Here is a 23,691-nt window from a genome sequence, read left to right as displayed (position 1 = left end):
ATCTCTGAGGAGATGGGGGGAGAAGGAAGGAGTCTGGTTGGGTTTTCCCACTACAGCATGATTTAGATAAAACTGGAGAGGCCTCATGTGAAGCCTGATCCTCTTTACGAACGGTTCTACTGAAGCCCAGGTCCCCAGCAGCCTCATCCGCTGAAGCACTGAGTAAGTCCAAGGAGGGCGAAGCAGCCAATCTTCCAGATAGAGACAAACGTTGACATCGGGAAATGGCCATTTCCCAAGAGGGGGCATTCAGAGTGAACACAATGGGGCAGCAGAAAGCACAAGGCTCGAAACTGGAGAACTTTGCCCTGATATAAAAGTGCAGGAATTTTCTTTTCTGCATGTTCAGGGTGGCCATCCTGTTGCCCTGGAGAGAGGACATGACCTATTAACTGGTTCCCATATGAAATTTTGTTTTCAGCACGAAACAATTCAGGAAGCTGACATCCAAAACTGGCCACTAGCCGCCCCCACCCCCATGACTTGGGGGCCATGAAGAGACTGTATTAAAATCCCTCTGTGTTGAGATCTAAAACCTCCTCTATTGCCCCTTTGCGAAGAAGGGGCTCTACTTCTAGAGAAAAAGCAGCAAGCTTCCTGGAGTGAACAAAGTAAGCAGTCAAGTTGATCGGCAACTTAGGTAAGGGAGGTTTTTCAAGGAAAGGGCTGGAAAATCCTTTCCTCAATACCTGGACTACCCAAGGTTCTGCCACTCTGTGGCTCCAATCCTCCCAAAAGAGGTGTAACCTGGCTCCAACCGCAGCACGAAGGACTATGTTCTCATTTCTTATCAGCTGGTTTAAATAAAGGCATTTTGGTCGATCTAGACAGGGACATGGATCAGTCCCAGGTCTAGATTAAGGTCCATATTTTCCTCCTCGAAAGGGCTGCTGTAGAGAAGAGAATAACTCGGTTGTTGTTGCGGGAGCTCCCTTAGGCCGCTTGGAAAATTGAGCCAGAAGATCAGGGGTCAATTTCTTTTGACGATCAGAGAGGATCTCCTTAACAGTGTCTTGGGGCAAGAGATGGGATCTGCCTAATGGAGACAACAAGAGAGCTGACTTGTGTTGTGGTGACTCCTATAGTGGCCAAGGTGCACCGCAGCTCTCACTTCTTCAAGATTCCCATCAAAAAACGGGGAGACAAGCTTGGAAGAACCATCCCTGCGCAAGACAATACTCCAAACCAGTCAGAAGAGAAATCTTCGGCCAAGACCAGATAATCCATGATTTTTCTAGCTAAAGCCCCCACCATCCAATCAAGGAAGCAAAAAATTTCTAATACCTTGAACAGATTCTTGGCAAGACGGTCCAGTTTGGGCGACAACAAGGAAATCTTGGCTGTGGAGAATGCAGAACGAAAACCCCCTGGGAGGCACCAGAGACGCCCAAGGAGGGAGCTTCCCCAGTGGCGTAGAATTGATACTATTTCTTGAGAAGTTTGGGAGGGCTTTACCTTGGTCCCTATTCATGGCCAGCCACTCATCCACTTCTCGAAAAACTTTCTTTGAGAAAGAGGAAACCACTAGCTTGGGGAGGCAAATGACATCAGCAGTCTGTTTCCTCATAAGAAACGTCGAGGCTGGGGAAACAGGAGCAGCAGGCTCAAAGAAATCTGGAAAACTCGCCAGAGGGAACCTTAGCAACGATGAATAAGCAGATGAACAGTTTCTTTTTAAAAACTCCATAAGTTCCTTAAGCTGACACTTAATCAGGGCTAAAGCAGAATTTTCCTGAGCTGATGGAGGAAGAGGCACCAAGTGCCCCACTTTTGATGCCAAGCATCCAAATGTTGGCACTAACCACTCCACAGTTGCCACAGTTGACAGAAGGAGGAGAGCTGTCTGCCACATTGAACTGTCTTTTCAAAGGCCAAGAGATGGAAGACTGACGCCACTGACACCTCACATCCAGCAAAGAGTCTTCCAAATCTGACAACAGACGAGAAGCACTGAACGAGATGCCTTTTCAGTGGCGCTCTGTCGTAGCCTGGTGCCATGCAACTGGCCTCTCTTGGACCTCCGGTATGTTTTCTCCCAGGTGCAGGGGACCAGGACAATGACCTTCGTCTAGGAGCACCAGTCGATGTACAGCCACCTCCTCAACACTCACAACACTGCCACTGGGCGCAACACTGACACTTGGTGCCTTTTTCAACACAAAATCCCTGAAAGAGGAAGTTAATTCCATAACAGTATTGGCTAAGAATTTTGCTTCAAGACTGGCAACAGCGTTGGGATTGGAAGCATGGGAACCTGGTAAAAGACTGTGGGGTAAATGTGTAAGAGGGCTAAGGATGGGAGACATAACATGAATCAAAGGAGAAAAAACAGAGCTATCTTCTACCACATCAGGTAAAGAAGGAATCTCTTGACTAGCTCTACTTTTGAATCTAAGGGCCGCCTTCCTTTTCCTACCTTGGTCTAAGTTGTCCAGATGGGATTTCAAGGTCTTTCCTTTGCTATCTTCCCAATCCTGACACTCTGGACATGTAAGCTCTCTACTATAATTCCTGCCCCCTACACTTGCCACACTAGTATGCAAATCATAAGCCACTTTAACAAGTCTAATTTTACACCCCTCAACACAATAATGAATGCTTGAATAGTGGGAGTCTGATATATTTGTCCATCTTACAAATAAAGTTAACAAAAGATATTACTAAGATAGGAAAAGCCACTACAAAATTTGAGAGAATACTTCACCAAAATACTGGACTAAAAAATTAAAAAGATGAACCAGCAACTGCACAAGACTACCGACGTTAATCGGGAGCCACAGAAAATGAATTGAAGCTCTATGCTGAGTTGTACCTATCAGTCCCGAAAGTGGGCGGGACCCTATTACCTACACTAGCGATGGCAGCGCCACTGCGAAAATATGAATTAAATATGAATTTTGTCAGACTGCTGTGTAGAAAGCTAGTAGCTATGTAATTGCTTGGTAAGTCACTTATATAAAATGTTCTGTTGTATGATGTTAGGAAGGATTATTCTAGAAAAACAGCGCTCCAAATAGTGAACAGATAACAGATAACCTTCTCTGGCATTTACCATAATATCCTGTACATTGTATCTAACATCTGCATTACAGGACAGGGATTAAGTTAGCTTTCATCTGCTGTTATATAACTGACCCTTCAAAGAATTAATTTTCAAAACTGTAAACATTTTATTTTACAAAATCAATATATAAAAAAACTATTAATCTCATAGGAAACTGTACATAATTTACACAGATGGCACTAGAAGCTGTGAAGTGTATGAGAATGCAAGTTGAATTTCTAAGTCATGTCGCAGTTTATAATCATTATTGCATGCAATTCCTACAATAACTCCCAAATTCACTTGTTTGGTTATTCATTGTTAAAGAGGATTATACTGTATAAGTATTACTGTAAGTGTTGTACTTAACATCTGCCTAAAATGTGAACAAGTGAATCAATTTACGAAATGTGGCAAACATACTAAAGGGATATATAATACATTTATCTATACTTCTTCCAAACTCTCATTCATCTGGAAAGATGATCAGGAGAAAGTGGGATTATCTTCAGTTTTATTAATTTAATCATTATTATTTTGTTACTTTACTTAAATGGGCTAGTGAAGTAGGTGTAGGTGTTATACATTTAAGAAATGTAGACAAAATAAACTGTTGATTTTATTGGGCGTTTGTAAAGCCCGTCGTCTCATTATGTTAGGAATGTTTGCAATGGTTGTTGCTGTGGCATCAGAAGGCATAAAGCAGACGGCAGGGAGAAAAACAAATGGTGATGGGAGGCAGTCAGGAGTCTGTGGTGGTGACGAAGGTTGTGAGTGTTCTTGTTTGTGGTTTGTTGGGTTGGTTCGTAAGTCTTTCTTTTTGTTGGGGTCGTGAGCTGGCTTGGGGAAGCAGTGCAACGGGAATAGGTGTGTACAGTAAATTGAGTAATTGTTGCATATTGGTCGGGCTGGGTGTTTATTCACAGTCTAAAACTCTCTTTTCCTAATAATGAGAGCAAGTAATACTATATAAAGTTTCATATTAAAATTTATTATTTGGATAGTTACCTACTGTTATAAATAGCCAATGCAACCAAGATAACCACTAAATAACATAGCATAGGCCTCTATCTTTAAATAAAAAGAAAACTTAAAAGAAAATTCAAGTGATTAACAAAAGCAACTGATAGATCAATTTCCTTTGAGGAAAACACACAGAGGTTCCTACAAACACCAAAACTACACCATCCCACAACACAACAAAACAGCCCAATAACAAAAGCACCTCAGTGGACAAGCAGGATACACCAAACCACCACAGAAGGGATTTTATTTAAGAGGAATCAAAGAAGAGACGGCAACAGGAGCTGCAATATAGAATTACCAACATATAAGTCAACAATTTTCAGGTTCAGTAGATTCTGATCTCTTGTCTCACTTCTTAATGCAAGGTAGGTCTTGGTGGGTGACTGGGCAATGAGTGCTTACCTGCATCAACTTTTGAAGTGTGATAAGTCAATGGGTGAATTCAGTATCTCTGGGTGTAACGGATAATTTAAGTGGCACCTTTCCCTTGGCTTCTGCTACAACGTTAGGCTTCAACCTCTGAAAGAAGAACAAAGAGAGAGGTCAGGGAAAGTACTTATCTGCATATCTATATACCAGATACAAATAATAAATAAATATGAAAGTGAAGAATGAATGCATGCCAGAAGTCTTAGATTAGTAACAAACACATTTACATAATCAGCAACCTTTCTACAAAACCTCAGCAACCTGATGCATGATGCCAACAGAATAGTGTAACTATGAGGCCAAAGACTGCTTCCAATGAAAATACATAACATTTAATACTATTCATTTCACCACCATTTCACAAAACATCATGGAAAAACATAACATCTACAAAAAGAAAATTTTTACAGTAATTTGTATTTTTCCTGACATACAAACCTGAAGTTCTTTTATATTTTCGTCCCACCTCAGCCACCCCTCATTCCAATACCTGGGGCAGTCTGAGTATTCGTAACAAATTCTTGGACAAACTTGAGCATAACTGATCCCCATCCCCTCAAGTGCTTGACTTCAAAGGGAGGCCATGAATCTCACCTACTCCCTTCGTCAAAGCCAGTGAAGAAGAAAACAGTCTCAAGGGTCAGATTTCTGTGTTACAACTCTCTCAAAGGCTCGTAAGGTACAGGTCAGGCTCCTCAGGAATGAGAATCACATCCCACTCATGGGGATTGAGTTCTCTGGGTAGGCAAGACTGTTGAAGCTTCTCAAGGAAGCATGGAGATCTTCACGCAGAAGAGAGATCAAACTCCATTCAACTAATGGCCCAGACAAAAGAAGCTTCTTTCAGTAAAGAAAGACGAGACAGTCCATGCTACCCGCTTAGAGTTTCTCTGATTGGAGAGATACTCTGCTGATGGCACCAACTATAGAAGATGGCCCATTTCCTGGCATGCAGCCACTGGAGATTTTTTGAAGGTATCAGACATCTCCTTTGCTGTGCAGCAGAGGAACCTCTTGCTCATAGGAGATGCTGGCTAGTCTCAGGTGTGAAGTGCCATGCTTCCACGGCCTGGTGCAGGAATCTCTGCCAGACACGCAGGGATAACAGAGCTAGCAGGTCCAAATACCAATCAGCATGAGGGCCACTTAGCCACCAGAATCAACCCCTGAGATCCAGGGTACTCCAGCACCCTGTTGATTACCCAATGAATCAGGCAAAACAGAGGAAGGCATAGGTCTAGGTTGTCCCTAAAGTAAAAGTACCTGGAATTAAAGAGGTGCCTGCTGCCCCAAAAGCAGACCTCACCAAAGCCTACCTCTCAAATTCAGGAACACAGAGACCCAGGTGAATTGAGCCTAATTTGGTAAGGATCTTAAAGAGGTTCCTCTTATGGAAATTATCAGGGACAATGATAATGTTTCCTTTAATGAGACCTTAGAATACAATAGAACAGAATACAGAATTTTGGCCAAAGGTCAAGCATTGGGATCTATGATGTCATTCAGCGCTGAAACGGAAATTGACTGTAAAAGGTTTAAGAGGTGTAACAGGAATAAAACCTCACAGTTGCACTATGAATCAATTCTTAGGAGAGCGTGGAAAGTAAAAATGGAAGAGAGAATATGAATGGAGGTACAGTAAAAGGATTGAAAGGGGTTGCAGCTAGGGGCTGAAGGGACAATGCAAAGAACCTTGAGTAATGCCTAAAGTGCACTGCATGAAGCACACTGATGGCACTACCCCTCTACGGGGGAGAACTTGGAATGGACCTAAAGACCTTCAAATGCCTATAACAGTGATAAAACCAATGCAACCTGTTTTAGGTAATTTGTACTTCCTTTACTGGAATACTACTGTTCTCTGGTTTGTATGTCTGCTTCTACCAGAGATTTATCTCTTTTAGATAGACTTGTTCATGGTGGTAGGTTTCTGTTTCCTTATAGTAGCAGTTATGATTTGGACCATTGACAGATGGTCTCTTGTTTGTCACCTTTTCATAAGTTGTATTTCAGCAGAGATCTTTCACATTCACAATTGATCCCTGATCCCCTTTACCTGCCGAGATCAGCTAGCTTCGCTGTAGAGCAGCGCCAATATGCAGCAAATGTGCCTCTCTGTCGAACTCATCAGTTCCAGAGGCCCTTTGTTCCTCACACCAGTGGACTGCAGAACAGCCTCCTGAGGATGTGCAATTGGAACTTCAGAAGTTCAAGCAAAGATGCAATGCACTACTAACCTAATACTATTCTCCTTGCATTTTAATACTTTTTGTCTATTTATTATTTTTTCATTTTTGATAAGTGGGATCTCTTCATTTTGTATTTTCACTTTACTTTCTCTTAATTCTTCCTAATGAACACCATATTCTTTGGAAGCTTGAATTTCAGGTCCATGGCCCCCCTGTGGGCTTGTTCCATATGAATAGACTGAATAGCCGTATGTCAATAATAATAATAATAATAATAATAATAATAATAATAATAATAATAATAATACATACCTGTAATAATAATCTTCCAGAGGCCATAGCTACTGCATGGACAATTGCAGTTGTCTCGCAACCAAGTATGTCCAATACACAATCACAATAAGAACATCACAAAGCCTTCACTACTTTAAATATCTCAACTTCATGACCTGATAGTTGCCTCTAGTGACAAACTTTCACTCCTGCACTGTAAGAGATGTATGAATTTGTCCAGGGTTAATATGACTTACAGAGAGAAAGGGAAATCAGGAAAAGGTGTAGAAAGTAGATGCCACTAATAAGGACTATGTAATAAAATGAGGTTATGGTATTGCTTGTGTGTCATCAATGTTAAAAGAACAAAAATGAGTTTGTTACAGATTCTGTTTATGAACGATTCGTCAAATAGTGACAGACTGAGCAGCCGAACATTTTTCAGCAATAGACAAACTTTTTATAGCAAGTGAATTGTGTACAGTATGTTCTTTGAATAGATTACTGTGATGACCGAATTCATATGCAAATGACTGATAAAGATTCAAAGAGGGTACACTTATATACAAGAGAGATTAAGCAGCATACTGTCATCTGATAGGTTACATGGAGCCAGACTATCTACTTCATAATATTTTGAGGCTACAGAGAGAAAGCAATGACCCATGAAAGAAAAGTGACCCTAAGGAGGGAAAGCAGTGGTCCGCAAGAAAAAATGCACTAAGGAGAGAAAGTGGTGACCAAAAACAGGTAGTGACTTTAAGGAGAGAAAGCACTGAACTTTGAACTTCAAGAAAGAGAAAGCATTGAACCTAAGGAGAGAAAGCAGTGGCTCAAAATAAAAAGGTATTGACTTTAAGGAGAGAAAGCAATGACCCAACAAAGAAAGTAATCTTAAGGAGAGAAAGCAGTGAACCTAAGAAGAGAAAGTGGTGACCCCAAAGGAAAAGCTAGTGACTTTATGGAGAGAAAGCAGTGACCTTCAAGAATGAAAGCAGTGAAGCTAAGGAGAGAAAGCGATGACCCAAAAGAAAGAAAGCAGTAATTCTAAAGAGAGAAAGCAGTGACCGAAGAGAAAAAGCTGCAACTCTTAAAGAAAGAACTGACCTTAAAACAGATAAACAAGTGACCACATAAAGTTACAAAACCAAAACAAAATAAAAAAAAATCAAATACCTCCTTCCTTCTCAAAGAAGAGCAACAGCAAGATGAGAAGACTTCCTTAAAACACTTTCAGTAAAATTGTCCACTTAACATTCCCTCACTTCCAGGAGTGAACTTGAGGATGGGATCACCATTAACTGTCCGGCTTTCATTTACCAACCACCAAGTCCTCATCTGTGGAAGGGAAAGACAGTTCCATTACAACATAAAAATAACAAGTAAAAAATGTGCTGAAGTTTCTTCGGCGCAATCGAGTTTTCTGTACATAATCAAGGCCACCGAAAATAGATCTATCTTTTGGTGGTCTTGGTATAATGCTGTATGAGCCTCGGCCCATGAAACTTTAACCACGGCCATATGGTGGCCTGGCTAATACCGTTGCCAGATGCACGATTATGGCTAACTTTAACCAGAAATAAAATAAACACTACTGAGGCTAGACGGCTGCAATTTGATATGTCTGATGATTGGAAGGTGAATGATCAACATACCAATTTGCAGCCGTCTAGCCTTAGGTTTTAAGATCTGAGGGTGGACAGAAAAGTGCAGACAGACAGACAAAGCCACCTCAATAGTTATCTTTTACAGAAAACTAAAAATGGAACATTCACACTGCCCCATTTAACTGGACTATATTCTATTTTCGTGGCAAACACACAAAGGAGTAGCAAATGAATCTGTTATGCATTTCTGAGAAATCTGTACTTCAGTCAAGCACACACATTAAAAAAAAAAAAAAAAAAAAACCACATAAACCATCGTCAATATGAATATTTTTGTATGAAAAAAAATGACATTTTTATATAAGTAACTTACCAAGTAACTACTGTACATAGTTATTAGTTTCACTTAACCACGGCAGTTGTAAATTTGAAATTTGCGGTAACGCACTATTGTTTTAGTGCAGGTAACTAGACCCTGCCCACTACCGGGGAAGAATAGGTACAACAGTGCTGAAGAGCTCAATTCGTTTCTGCCGATCAACAACTGTAAACGGCTAGCCTAGTTGAGCTGCTCTGATTTCAATTTCGCCGGATGGTTGTATCTTTCATCTTTGGTGAAGTATTCATTTGTGTTGGCAGCGTGCTATTTATTAGCTTAGCTAGTTGATTATTCAGACTTGGGATTTATTGTGACTTAGTATGTCAGATTCTAGTGTGTCTAGTATTAGGTATTGTACCAAAGGCTGTAATACTACGATTACTTCTGCTAAGTATGACTCGCACACTTTGTGTTACCATTGTAGAGGGCAAATTTGCTTGTTTGAACTTAAATGTGACGAATGCAAAGACTGGGATCAGGGTAAATGGAAAGTTTTGGAAGCACATCTAGATAGACTCCAAAGAGACAGAGAAAGGCGGCTGCTGGAGCTGAGGCTAAAGGTTGAGCTAGTCAGGTTTCTACTCCAAAATTGGATACTGCTTCTCAGCCTGTGCCTTCTGTATCTCTACATGTGTTCTCCCCGACCACCAGGCCTCCAACTTTTCCTCGAACTCCGTTACCTGGCTCTCAATTTCCGAACCTGATGCCATCGTCAGCCTAGACAGGTAAGCAATTAGTGTTGTAAGTGGAGGAGGTGACTACTCGTCCCACCAATGCTCCTAGACAGAGGTCAATGTTAGGCTCCCACAAACCTGGGAGGAAACAAACCGGACGTCCAAGGGAGGTCCGTAGGGTTTGCCCACGGGTAGTTTCCCCTTCAACCGAGCCTGTTGATCAAACCTAGGACTTGACGGAATGCCACTGGAAAGGCATTCATACAGATGTGCATGCTCCCTCGTCCAGTGATTCGGACATCAGTGCGGACAGGGGGCGTAAACGATTTTCAGAAGTGTCAAGGCCATTGAATAGGCATGCTCCTTCCACTGAGTGCACTTCCCCGCTCCACATAAGATTCCCAGGGAACAAGAGCACAGTCCTCTTCCCTCCTGCAGTTTTTGGGTTAGTCCTGAGCAGGTTGTGCATAACACTTTGGTGACGGAGAGCCAGTCTTTGATGTGGCATTCCTCATCCAAGTTGTCCGAGCACCCAGTGTCCGAACATGCAGTGTCAAAGTGTTCTGTGTCCAAACGTCCAACGTCCGAATGCTTAACTTCCAGTCCCGATCGGCTGGTGCATGACACTTTGATGACGGTGAGCCGGTCTATGCCATGGCATTCCTCTTCCAAGCTGTCCAAGCATCCAGCAGCCGACCTTCTGGTTTCCAAACGTGTAGTGTCTGTTCTGTGTAGAAGTGCCCAGTGTTCAAGCACCCAACTTCAGAGCGTCCAACTTCTGAGCACACAGTGTCCGAACACCCAATGTCTGAACGTATGGTGGCAGATCGCCCAGTGTCCGAGTGCCAACTGCCAAGCGGCGCCCAGTGTCCATATGCCCAGTTTCCGAGTACCATGTGCCAGAATTCTCGCCTTCGGTACCCTTGGTACCAGAAGCCAAATGTTTGGTGCCAACGCCTTCTGTCATGGATCCTTCTGTAGATTCGCACTTCGAGGTATTAAGAAACAGTTCAGCGTCAGGCGAGCAGTCGGACAAAGCCTCGGGTTTCCTGCCCACGAACGTTGGAACCTATCCAACGGCAGTTGGATAATATCCTTGGGCTTTTACAAAAGCAAGCTGCTGCTACACAGGATCAGGCGGACTTAGCTCCTTCTCCCATTACATCAAATGGGGAAGACGACGAAGAAGCCATTGATCAAGATCATCCTATGTCAGCATATTTGACCCCCTTGAGATACTTCCTCTTCTACTATCCAACTTTCTTCTCTCTAAGGGCCCTGTCATCACCTGGTTCAGCCTTCATGATGAGAGAGCCAGTAGAGGCCTCCAGACTACCGAAGATGATCCTCTCCTCATCCTTTAGGAAGGCATTAATGGGCATTGACAGTTGGTTGTGGGGAAGAGGGAGCTTGGTAAGGCGGTTTTCAGTGCACTTCCATCTTGCTTGTTGCCAGGTGGGTACTCATCAATTACTTCACTGGGGTTTCTGCGCCTCCCAAGGAGTCTTCTCCAGCCTCGTAGACACAACGTGGAGATTGGCTCTTAACTCTGCTAAGATTATGTTCACGGCTTCGGAATTAGACTGCTTTGTGAAAAACACTTTTTAAAATCTTCAAAGTGTTCAGCTTCCTAGACTGGACAATCGGGGCATTGGCCAAGAAAATAGAAGACTGTAGTATATTTCAAGAGGATTTCACTGTAGACTGGCTGGGAGTACTCTCGTGCGCAAATAAGGCCATTAGGGATTGCTCCCAGGAGCTGGCCAGCTTATTATCTGTGAGGGTTCTTAAAAAAATGGAACTATGATGTACCTTTACCTCCAAAGGTGTTACTCCCTCTCAAAGACTGGCTCTCCTGTTTGCGCCCGCACATCAGTCAGCCTTATTCCCAAGAGCTACAATAGAACAGACTGCATCCGACTTACAGAAGTCGACACAAAACCTTTTGTTGCAGTCGACAAGGCGTGCCAAGGAACCAGCCTGTGGCACTTTGGTCTCACTCAGCACGAGAACTGCCTCCCCATTGCAAAAGCAGCCCTTTTGAGGCGGAAGAACCAAATTTCAGCCTCGCCTGCGCCCGACTCTGTGATCAGTCTGACCAACCAAGAAGTCGTCCTCCAAACCGGCCTCTCGCAAGTGAGGTTCCGGTCCTCTGTGTTCCCGTAGGAGCCAGGCTTATCCAGTTTTGGGACAAATGGGAAGCCAGGAATGCAGAACCCTGGGTAGTAAAAGTCCTACAAGAGGGGTATGCCATCCTGTTCAGGGAAAAACCTCCGCTGACATCCTCAATCATCAGTTTAACAGCCTACTCGGCTCGAGGAGAGGGTTTAGGCCTGAAGAGAAAGAAGTATTGTAAGCTGCTCAAGAAAAGACCTGTGGGGTTGGTCAGAAGACGTAAGTACAGAGGGTTTACAACCATCTGTTTGTTGTCCCCAAGGCAACAGGAGGTTGGAGAACCAGTCTAGATGTCAGTGCGTTGAACTTTTTGTGCCGACCACCAAGTTCTAAATGAAACGAGCCATTCAGTCCTGTCAGCCATTCGTCAGGAGACTGGATAGTAACGACTGACATGGAGGATGCATGCTTCTATGTCAGTACGTCTGGACTCAAGGAAGTACCTGCTTGTTCGTATTCCAGGGCAGGGTCCTTCAATCCAGGGCTCTCTGTTTCGGCCTCTCTACAGCTCTACAAGTATTCACCAGTTTTCCTGCCCCTGTAGCGAGATGGCTCCATCTCATGGGGAACAATGTCTGTTTATATCTGGACAACTGGCTACTACTCTTCCCATCGAAGAAAAGATGCAAGAGGACAACTAAAGAAGACTACATGGGCCCAAGAGTTGGATCTTTTAATCAATGTCCAGAAATCCCAATTTACTCCGACACAGTTGATTCTCTATTTGGGGACGAGGATCGATGCTCTGACTTTTTGGGCTTTCCCATCCCTCAAAAGGATTCAAGACTGCCTGAAGAAATTAAGAAAGTTCATATCTCACTCGTCATGCACAGCCAACAGTGGATGAGTCTGGGCACTCCACCCACATTGAGGAAGTTCATTGCCTTTAGGAAAGTTACATACAGAGTCCTACAATTCTTCTAAGGCAGTTGACAGAAAAACTCTCTAAAGACTCCCTTCATGTTCTGTCACTCCTGAGATCAAGGAGGATCTTTGGTGGTGGCTGGCAGAGGAAAAGGTTCTCAATAGGAAAGTGTTTTCCGCTGAACCCCGACTAACGTTGTACTCAGGCACATCGGATCTGGGTTGGGAGGCGCTTTGAATATTGGAAATATCCAGAATTGGTTGTTGGAAGAGAAGAAGTACACACATAAATGTAAGGGATTTGAAGTGACAGCGCTAACATTTCGCGATAGAGACTTCTGGCAAGACAATCACAGTCCACTCAGACAACACGACTGCTTTGGCCTCCATCAAAATCAGGGAGGGACTCATTCCTTCTCCCTTTACAAAGTGGCCAAGGATCTTCTTCTCTGGGCAGAGATCAACCGTGCCAGAATAATAACTTACTTCATCCAGGGAGAGTTAAATGTTCTGGCGGACGAGTTAAGTCTCTGCAAACAGGTCCTTCCGACGGAATGGACACTGAATCCACAGGTGTGCACCAACCTGTGGAAATGATGGGAAACCATCAGTAGACCTGTTTGTGATGTTGAAACCATCGCCTCCCCATCTATTGTTCTCCAGCCCTGAACCCTCGGGCTTGGACGACGAATGCCATGCTCAGGACTGGTCAGACTTACGTGTCTATGCCTTCCCACCATTCAGCATGCTGAGGAAGTCCTGAACAAGTTCATGACCCACATCAACATGTCCGGCGCTCTTGTAGCTCAGTTTTGGCCACAGAAGGAGTGGTTTCCAGACATTCCCAGTCTCTTTAATAGACTTCCCAAGACTTCTACCTCCAAGAGAAGCCTTCTAAAGCAGCCTCACTTCCGCTCTAGTTTATCGCTCTCACTCCTGACCAGGCTTTTGACTGTCGGGCTTATCCAGAAGTGGGCTTTTCAAGAAAAGCTGCAGAAGCAATCACCACATGCAGACGTCAATCTTCTGCTAATGTCTACCGGGCAAAGTGGACAATCTTTCGTGACTGGTGCCAAAGACACAGCATATTGCCTTCTAAAGCCTCTGTAGCACAGATCACTGATTTTTTAAATATTCTGAGGTCCTCTCAAGGCTTGGCTACTTCTACAATCAGAGGTTATAGATCTATGCTAAACTCTGTGTTTAGACATAGAGGTCTCGAGTTGTCTGCTAATCAGGACATACGCTATCAAATTAAGTCCCTAGATACTTCCAAGCAAGAGAAGTCTATGTCAGTTGCCTGGAATCTAGATGTTGTCCTCAAATGGATCTCCGGCCATACATTTGAACCCCTTCATGCTTTATTGCTGAGGGACTTAACCAGAAAGACTTATTTGCTTTAGCTACGGCAAAGAGGATCAGCGAATTACACACCTTCAGTAAGTGTGTGGGTTTTTCACAAGGAGATGCCGTCTGCTCATTCACACTTGGATTCCTGGCAAAGAACGAAACCCTGTCCAACCCTTGGCCTCGTTTGTTTACGATCAAGAGTTTGTTAGATATCCTTAGGCCAGCAGACCAGGAGAGAACTCTTTGCCCAGTTAGAGCTCTTAGGTACTACTTGGATTGGACTAAAGGGATTAGAGGTCCCTCTCTGAATCTATGGTGTTTGGTAAAAAAACCCCCCTCATGACCACTATCTAAGAACGCCTTGGCCCTCTTTTTAAAGATAAAAAACCCCCTCACAACCACTATCTAAGAATGCCTTGGCCTTCTTTTTAAAGTGTTATTTCTGAGTCACACTTGAAGATTCAAGAAGACGATCTCTCTAGTTTTAAAGTAAGAGCTCATGAGATTAGAGCAGTCTATAATAATTGCAGTATGTTAGGCCCATTGGCCATGGCTGGCATGGTACTGGGGGAAGAAGGATAGGGGATATACCTTCCAATCCTCTATCTCCTCGCCTTGTTAAAGGATGCTGAGTTTTGGGATGCCTGGTGATGCCGTGTACCAGGAGTACCCTCAGTTCAAAGTTTTTAATGGTTGGGTGATGGTTTTAATATTGTGTGTAAATGAAATTCTGGTTGTATTTATTGTACTGCGGCCAGGGCAAGGGCATTTATTTTGTAAGGCCTTGTCAGTCTTCAGAGTACTTTCGACTGCAAGGTTCTCCCACTGAAGTAGAGACGCCTCTCGGCTTTACTGCCACATCACTACAGGTGAGATGAGCTGCCAACCAGAGGCAGTATCTTCCTGCTGCAACTCTCTCACCAGATAAGGTTACAACAAGCATTACACCAATGCTAGCTACCTCTCTAATTCAAATTCATCTCCTTTACTGAGTGTTTTTGGGTGGAAAATGTCCATGCTTCCCACCTCCTGTCAATGTGGGATTCAGCTATATAGTTACTTGGTAAGTTACTTATGTAAAAATGACATTTTTATGATAAAATAAAGTTTTATATACACTTACCAAGTAATTACATGATCAAAACCCTCCCACCTCCCCTCTCATGGATGTAGAGCACAAACGAATTGGGCTCTTCAGCACTGTTGTACCTATTCTTCCCTGGTAGTGGGCGGGGTCTAGTTACCTACACTAAAATAATAGCATGTTACCGTGAATTTCAAATTTACAACTGCCACGGTTAAGTGAAACTACTAGTTATGTAGTTACTTGGTAAGTATATATAAAACTTTATCATAAAAATGTAATTTTTATAATAAAATAACGCTTTACATATACTTACTAAAGTAATTTTATAGCTATAAGTGTCTACTTTAATGGCAACTTTAGAATTGAAATTCGTGGTGGCGCGCTCTTGTTTACAGTGCGGGAAGATGCCGACCAACTAGGCTGACGTAGGTACAACATAGCTGAAACTCAGTTTCTTTATGCTCTATGTCCCGTAATGCAGGGAGTGGGACGGGCTCCAATCATGTAATTTCTTGGTAGTACTCTCTCAAACCTTATTTTGTGTAAAAATTAATTTTTATATATGTAATGTAACACCAAGTAATTACATAACTGAATCCCATGTACATGAATAAAACTAGCATTGTGTGTGCTTTTGAAATGCTTACCTGGGGAGAGAACAAACTGAAGTGCACCTCTTTAATTATATCTTGATATGAGAGAGACCAGTAATGCCAGGAGTTTCCCCTACTTCACTGGGAGCTTTGTGGTCAGCGAGTACTCCTATGACTTGACAAAGCTAAAGAAAACAATTGCCCTTTCCCAGACATGAAAATGAACCAACCAAAAAATGACCATAAAAAACTGTTGCCTGAACTCCAATTAAAAAACACTACCCATCCATTAAAAACAAAGATCAGAGGGTACTCCAGGTACCAAGTAATCCCAGGCTTCCCAAATAACTCAACAACCTTAAACTCCTACCCCTCATTCCCTAGTGCCACGCCAGCCGCGGAGAACGGACCCAGCGTACTGCAGTCCTCAAACAGTGTTTTGACATCATGTACATAATGGTTGGCAAAGACCAAGCGACACTTCCAATAAGTCGATTGGATAATAGTAGAAAGATACAGATTGCGCTTAAAAGCCAACGATATGGCTACTGCCCGCACTTCATGGGCCTGTACCTTTATTAAAGGTAAGTTATCTTCTTGAATCACGTGAGATTCACACTGATGTCTCTCAAAAAGAATGAGAGCATTCTTGGAGAGAGGGCACAAAGGATTCTTAACTGAGCACCAGAGGTTATGAAAATCCCCTCTGATATTCTTGGCTCTCTCAAGGTAAAATCTTAATGCTCTCACTGAGCACAACACTCTCTCTTGATCTGAAGGTCCCACCAAATCTGTAAGAATGAATGGAGAAAGAACGAGGCCATGGATTAGAAAGGTTCTCGTTTTGCAAGAGAACCCTAGATCATAGTCATGCTGCGTTCTCTTGGGAGAAACCAACCTGTTTATCCAGAGCTTGCAACTCGCTGACTCGTTTTGCTGTGGCTAAGGCTATTAAAAAAAAAAAAAAAAAGTGTCTTTCTGGATAAATCCATAAAAGATGTGTGAAGTGGTTCAAAAGGAGGGCCTGATAACCAATGCAGTAGTACTATGTCCAGGTTACAAGAAACCGGAGATTAAATGTTCCGTTTTGTAGTACCAAATTACTTGATCAAGTCCGAAATATCTGGGTTTGAAGGAAGATCCTAACCTCTATGCTTGAACACTGAATTCAGCATAGATCTGTGTATGGCCCTTGATCAATAGACATCGATAAACAGGAAGATCTCAGGTAGGTAAAAATTCTAGCTGGGCTATAGAGGTAGTAGAAGAAGAGATGTTACGTTCCTTGCATCATCTGTGAAATACTGCCCACTTAGCTTTGTAGAGCTTGGAAGAAGATTTGCATCTACATCTCGCAATAGCATTTGCAACATCTCTTGAAAACCCTTTCACTCTGACAAGTTTCCTGACAGTCTGAGCGAGCGAGAGTGGACAAACCTTGATGAAACCTGTTGAAATGAAGTTTTCTGAGAAGATCTTTCCTCTGTGGAAGGAGCCACGGAAAGTCCAACAGAAGCTCTAGGAGGTCCAAAAACCATTCCTTTTGAGGCCAAAAGGGGGCCACCAAAATCATCGATGTGTGGTGGGAAGTCCTGAACTTGTTTATGACTTCCCTCACTAAACTGAATGGAGGAAAGGCGTAAACCTCCAGGTCTGACCAGTCCTGGAGCATTGCATCTGTTGCCCATACTAGAGGGTCCGGCGCCGGAGAACAACACAGGGGAAGGCGGTGGTTCCTGGACAATGCAAACAGGATTTGTGGCGGAATTCACACAAACAACACAACACACAACACTCACCTGATCTTCGGTTGCTGGAGATGGATAAGGTCCACGGTCATAATCACAACACACAACCACAAAACAAAAACCCAAACCGACCCTCCGCAACAACGAACAAACAAAAAAAAAAGAAAGAGACACATGAACCATTAATGTTGGTACCAAAAAAAACAGACGACTCCCCGTTCACTTTCAGGTTGGACCTCAACTGCCCAAGACTTCCCCAAAACCGAAAAACTCCCGACAGACCGACAGCGCCGTAAAACGAACTCCAACAACCGAACCACTCACAACGACAATTACACTCGCTCTCTCTCTCTCTCTCTCTCTCTCTCTCTCTCTCTCTCTCTCTCTCTCACAAAACGTTGGGAAATGCTAAATAAAAACAAATTTCTTCATCCTCTATATTTCTCCCCCCTTTTAGCATTTCCCAACCAACACCTATCACACCTCTTTCAAATCATATACATAACACACCAGGGATGCTCACTAGCAGGTCCTCTAGATGCGGCGTTCGCGAACGCGGTATTCATTCTCTCAGATAAACTCTCTTCCAGCAACATTCAGATTTACATTTCTCCTGCATTCTCTCTCAGATTCACGCTATCTTCTTCACTATTACCACTCAATTTCATCCACAATCTCATCTATACCCTCTAACTCGTTCCCAAATACCTCCCCCAATTCTTCAACTAACCCATCCCATTCGCTCATTGACCTTTCCAATTCTTGCAACGATTCATTCATGCTTTCAATCACTCATATATTACTGCTACGCTCTCTTACTCCTACACTTTCGCTCACCTCCAACCGTTCACTAACCCTACACGTTCCAGTCAACTCAGTTATATCAAACCCGCATAATACATACGTTCTATTCATGCCATCCCATTCATCCATTATTACCGCTTTATCACTCATTTCCACTTTAGCACTCCACCCTATCACACAACTACGACCATTCTGTTCCCTTGCGTTCTTCCCTTTCTTACGTTTCCTACCATACTCTATCAAAACCAATTGCTGATCCTCATGCAACAACCCCTCACGTACATGCATCACAAGCACCGCTTGCATCCTGGAGGATCCACCCATTTGAACCCCCTTCACACTCAGTTTCCCTTATTTGCTGTCACAGTCACCCTCTTTCGTCTACATACACTTGATACATGCCCTTCCATTCCACATTCGTCACACTTAAGCTCTCCCGGTTCTGAACACATTCTCGCATAATGCCCATTCTTACCACAGTTTGCCACATATTACATTCACTCCGGGTGCCCCTACAACCATTAGCAATATGACCCACCTGTCCGCACCGGTGACATTTAACCCCTATCTTCGTACTCCCTTGCCAAATGTCGATTGCCCACACCGAAACACGCTCCACAAGCCCACCTACACTCATTCTTTGTATGTCCTTCCTTTCCACATCTAAACATGACTCGACTTCCACTCACCCGACCTTCCCCTTTGTACACTACTATCCCTAACCACGTCAACCCGTTGTTCCCTTACAAACCCATCATTCATCCTCACTGGCACCTCCACATTACTTGCTCTTACCTCTATCTATTACACTATCGGCCCATTCTCATTGGGCGACTCAACGCCATCCTAAAGCTGAAACTCCTGGCACTCTCTCATCTACTAGCCCTTACACTTACACTTCTGCTCTGTACATAACCCTGTCAAGCTCATAATCTTCTACAATTTCAAAATTTCTCCCCAAATTAAACCTTTCATTAGATCCATCTTTTCTTCTCCTTCACTTCAAGTTCACAAATTCTCTAACTCCATCTGGCACTGTCCCTAACAAACTTCCATACTAACTCCTTACATTCATCCTATCCATCATCCCAAACTTCTTCCTTGCCAACGTCTCAGCCTACAAGCATACAGTGACAAGGTTTCCCCAGCTCATTCTTGCCTCATCAAATTCATTCTTCCTCTTATACTTAACACTCGCTTTCCTGCACCTCATTTCAACTAGTCTAGCTTTCACCTTGTGTCTCAACATCTCCCACACTCATAATAACCCTATACATATCAAGCAAAAAGCCCAGTCAAATATTCTCTAATTCTCGTGCCCACACTCTTACTTTCCCCATACTTATCCTGACAAAACCTTTCATACTCCCTAAAGAAATCATGCACATCCCTACTTCCATACTCATTATACCTTTCACACCGGGGTACCTCCCTCACATACATAGCCTTTCTCACTTTCACTTTCGCTACTTTCACTCTGTCCTTTCATGCCCTCTTCCCGAATACAAGAGTCCACTTACCACACTTACATTCATCTTACTCATTACACTCTTCTTCCCCTCTTTTTATCCACTTTTATCCACTCCTCCATCCTCAATATCACTACTGCCTTCTGCCCTCTCCTCCTTTCACCTTTCCCACTTCCTTACCCTTCTTACCAGTTTCCTTTCCTTTCCATTCTTCCCTTTTTCTTCCCCTGACTTATCCTTACTTTCCTCTGTTCCTTCCCTTGCTTTTTCATTCCCTTTTCGCCCCCTGCCTCTCATTCTCTCGTTTCTTACTTCCTATTCCCACATCACTTTCATTCCCTCCTTCCAAGTCACTTCTTCCTCCTTTTCTTTCTCTCTTGCCCTTCACACGTTCCAGGACCTACCTCCAACAGCCCCTTCTCCAAAAAGCACCTTGAACATACCTTTCACCATTCTTCCACACTTTTCATCATTCCTCAACTTTTTATCCATCCTCTCTACCATCCTGTCTTCCATTCTCTCTTCTGAGCTCTTTCATCTCCCTTTCATTTCTTTCTTTTGCACTTCTTAGCATTCCCCCCCATCTCCTCAACTGACTCCTCAATCTCTCATTCTCACCCCTCAACCACGTATTCTCCTCTCTCCAACCAGTGACGGTGTTGCATACCTGCCCCGTTCCTCTTCATCGCTTCTCTTCAGTCTACTACAGCACCAATCTCACTTGCAGCTGCAGCTACTTAGCTACCCCACGTTGAAGCCAAATTAATGTGGCGAATTCACCACAAACAACACAACACACAACACTCACCCTGATCTTCGGTTTGCTGGAAGTGGATAAGGTCCACGGTCGCCAATCACAACACACAACCACAAAACAAAAGCTTAAACGACCCTCCACCAACAACGAACAAACAAAAAAAAGAAAGAACACATGAACCATTAATGTTGGTGCAAAAAACAGACGAACTCCCCGTTCACTTTCAAGGTTGGACCTCAACTGCCCAAGACTTCTCCAAAACCGAAAAACTCCCGACAGACCGACAGACAGACAGACAGTGCCGTAAAAACGAACTCCAACAACCGAGACCACTCCACAGCGACAATTACGCTCGCTCGCTCGCTCTCTCTCTCTCTCTCTCTCTCTCTCTCTCTCTCTCTCACAAAACATTGGGAAATGCTAAATAAAAACAAATTTCTTCATCCCTCTATAAAGTCTACCAAAGGCTTTCCCCACCGTTTCCACAGGTCGGTGCACACCTGTGGATTCAGTGACCACTCCGTGGGTAGGACCTGTTTGCAACGGCTCAACTCGTCCGCTAATATGTTCAACTTGCCCTGAACAAAGTGAATGAGGGTCTGAGTGTTGCTGTTGAGAGTCAAAGGAGGAGATCTCTGGCTACTTTGCACAGCAAAACGGAATGTGCGCCTCCCTGGTTCCGACTATATGCTAGAGCAGTTGTGTTGGCTGCACAGGTGGTTGTAAAACCCCTCGGATGATAAGTCTTTCACCACCTCTATCACTCTTTTCTGTAAAGAGCTGCAACTCGCGCTGAGAGGGCGAAAAGCCTCTCCAAGCTGATTACGCCTTTAAGGCGATGGAGAAAGACATCAAGAGTCTCTCGCTTGGAAGGGGATCAATATCCTTCTTTAATTGCTTGAAGCACCCTTGGTTCCACTGATCTGGCTTCACTGTTTTCCGTAATGTTGGAATCTCGTGCCCACTGGGAGACGGAGGACCGGATCCTCACTTGTAGAGGCAGGTCTTGAGGAGGACTTCTTTTCATAAAGATGAACGGATCTAGGGCTCTGGCATGGGCCGAATCCAAGCTCTTCCTGTGCCACCTCCAAAGACTTCCATGGCTGAAGGGGAGAAGAGAATGGTTTAGGATTAAACAACACAAGCATGGCTCAGATCCTTAGTCGGCTTGGCGATTGTATAACAGATTATTAAGCTTTCTTCTTAAGTTCTGTAACCACTCGTTACACTGTAGCTCGAGGGAAAAGGCTACTCTTATCCAACGGAGCAAAGAGAAGAGAAGATCTCTGAGAAGGTGTAACTCCTTTGGTGGTGAAGGAGCACCACAACTCCCTTTTCTTTAACATGCCTGTAGAAAAGAGGGCAGCTAACTCTTGTACTTGTAATCTAATAGCCTTGTATTGGCACAAGAAAAAAGAACCAAGCCAGCCTGCTGTGAAACTGTCTACTGGCGAAGAGCAATCCTCGATCTTCTCGATCCAGGCACCCACCGTCAGTCAGCGAGGAAACCAGAAGATTTCGAAGATGTATGGCAATCCTTTACTAAGCTGTCGAATTTCTGGCGTGAAAACATGATCTTCACGAGTCCGAAAGTCGATTTACATGCTGAATCAATCCAGGCTAGAGAAGTCCTTGGGAGGAGGTAGAAACTCCCAAGGATAAGCGCTTCTCTGGTGCATAAAAGCTGCTCTTTCCCTCTTAGACAGCCATGAAGAAGGGAACAAAATAGTCTTGCCTAATTCCTTCTTCTTGGCCAACAGCGTCAATGCCTGTTAAAACCTTAAGTGGACAAATCAGAGAGCCATCTTCGGGGTTTAGAAGATCCTGCTGGTTGCCATCTCGCATGAAGAGACCCAGGAGAAAAAGGTGCCGTGGTGGAAAAGTACGACAGAAAGCAAAACAGAAAATAATGTTTAAAAGAGATGCTTAAGATGATGAAGGCTGCTCCTGCTCAGGTTCCTCTTCTGCTGAAGAAATAGTGAGCACCAAGTCCTGTTGCATTTCCTCTGGTTTCTGTGAAGATGAAGGTTTCTTCAGAAGCTCCGGGATATTGTCAATCTGCTGATGAATGGAAGCAGTGAAGAATCTTTTGAATTGCGGTGCAGGACAGCTTTGGGCACTCAGGGACAGGAGAAGAATGCAGTCTTCGTAACTTGTTTAACAGAAGGCGCCGAAACAAGTTGACCTGCCATTATAGGGACGTCTGAATCAGAAGAATCTTCAGCCACATAATCCGACACTGCATGAGAGCTAGAAACCACGGGGAGCTTGGGAGCCACTGAGCATTCTGATCCCACTGCATAGAAACCACTGGGAGCTCTGATCCTATGGAGAAGTTGATCTTTGTATGCCTGGCGAACCACTTGGCGCTTGAGGGCCAATGGGTGCTTGCAAGCCATACAGAACTTGGTACCTAACAGTAGTTCTCTATCATCCCAATGACCACATGAAAGCTCTTGGTCCTTTTTGGTAAACTGCTGAGGAACCATGGGGTTATGATCCTCCAATACATGTCTCTTCAAGGCCTGGAGGAATCATGAAAACACCAACTGTTGCTGGGCTCAGAATCAGAACCACTGGAGGATAAGGTGTGATCCGCTGGTACACCATTCCAGTGCTTAGGTACTGACACCTCGGAAATAGCAACAGGCTCTGTTGAGGGAGCAACTACTTGTGGGCAAACACCACGTACCTCCCTTGGACTTATGGTTTGCCTCCTTCCAGGTGAAGGGAGTTTGGCAGGGACCTCTGTCTAGGAGCATCAATGGGATGAGTAGCCACCCCCTCCACTGACACAACACTAACACTAACACTTGCATCGACACTAGCACAGGGATCACCACTCGTCTAATCTAAATGGACTCTTACTGAAGCTCCTACTTGAGCAACCATGTTCACTAAGGCGCCAAATTTCTTGTCTGTCTGAGCTTTAAGACTGGCAATGGCGCTAGGTTCAGAGGGAAGGGAGCCAGGTAATAGTGTCATAGGGAGTACCAGAGAAGTAGGAATAGGCGAGCGAGTAGCCACAGGTGTCAAAAGGACTGGTCTACGAGTAGAGGACACTGAAGCTCTAGCCTCGGCTCTAGCAGCCACTTTTCTATGCCTAGCATTCTCTAACTTATCTAAATGGGCAGTCAAAATTCTCCATTTAATTTCGTCCCAGTCTACACATTCTTCGCATGTCAAGTCAGGAGAACAAACTTGTCCTCGGCAATGAAAACATA

General features: G+C 43.8%; 2 long non-coding RNA genes across 6 annotated transcripts in view; one reads left to right on the top strand and one right to left on the bottom strand.

The window, feature by feature from the left end:
• Positions 1–23,691, top strand: part of LOC136846445 (uncharacterized) — a 798,351-nt gene that overhangs the window by 295,746 nt on the left and 478,914 nt on the right. The window lies entirely within an intron of this gene.
• Positions 7,006–23,691, bottom strand: part of LOC136846446 (uncharacterized) — a 143,931-nt gene continuing 127,245 nt past the window's right edge. For all 4 annotated transcript variants that reach the window (XR_010855400.1, XR_010855397.1, XR_010855399.1 and 1 more), the window contains exons 3-4: positions 8,137–8,298; positions 7,006–7,174 (exon numbers count right to left, since the gene is read on the bottom strand). This is a non-coding gene — a long non-coding RNA (uncharacterized lncRNA). The remainder of the gene's footprint in view (positions 7,175–8,136; positions 8,299–23,691) is intronic.

This window comes from Macrobrachium rosenbergii, chromosome 15 (assembly GCF_040412425.1).
Source record: "Macrobrachium rosenbergii isolate ZJJX-2024 chromosome 15, ASM4041242v1, whole genome shotgun sequence".
Lineage (NCBI taxonomy): Eukaryota > Metazoa > Arthropoda > Malacostraca > Decapoda > Palaemonidae > Macrobrachium > Macrobrachium rosenbergii.
This window is presented reverse-complemented; position numbering and strand designations above follow the sequence as displayed.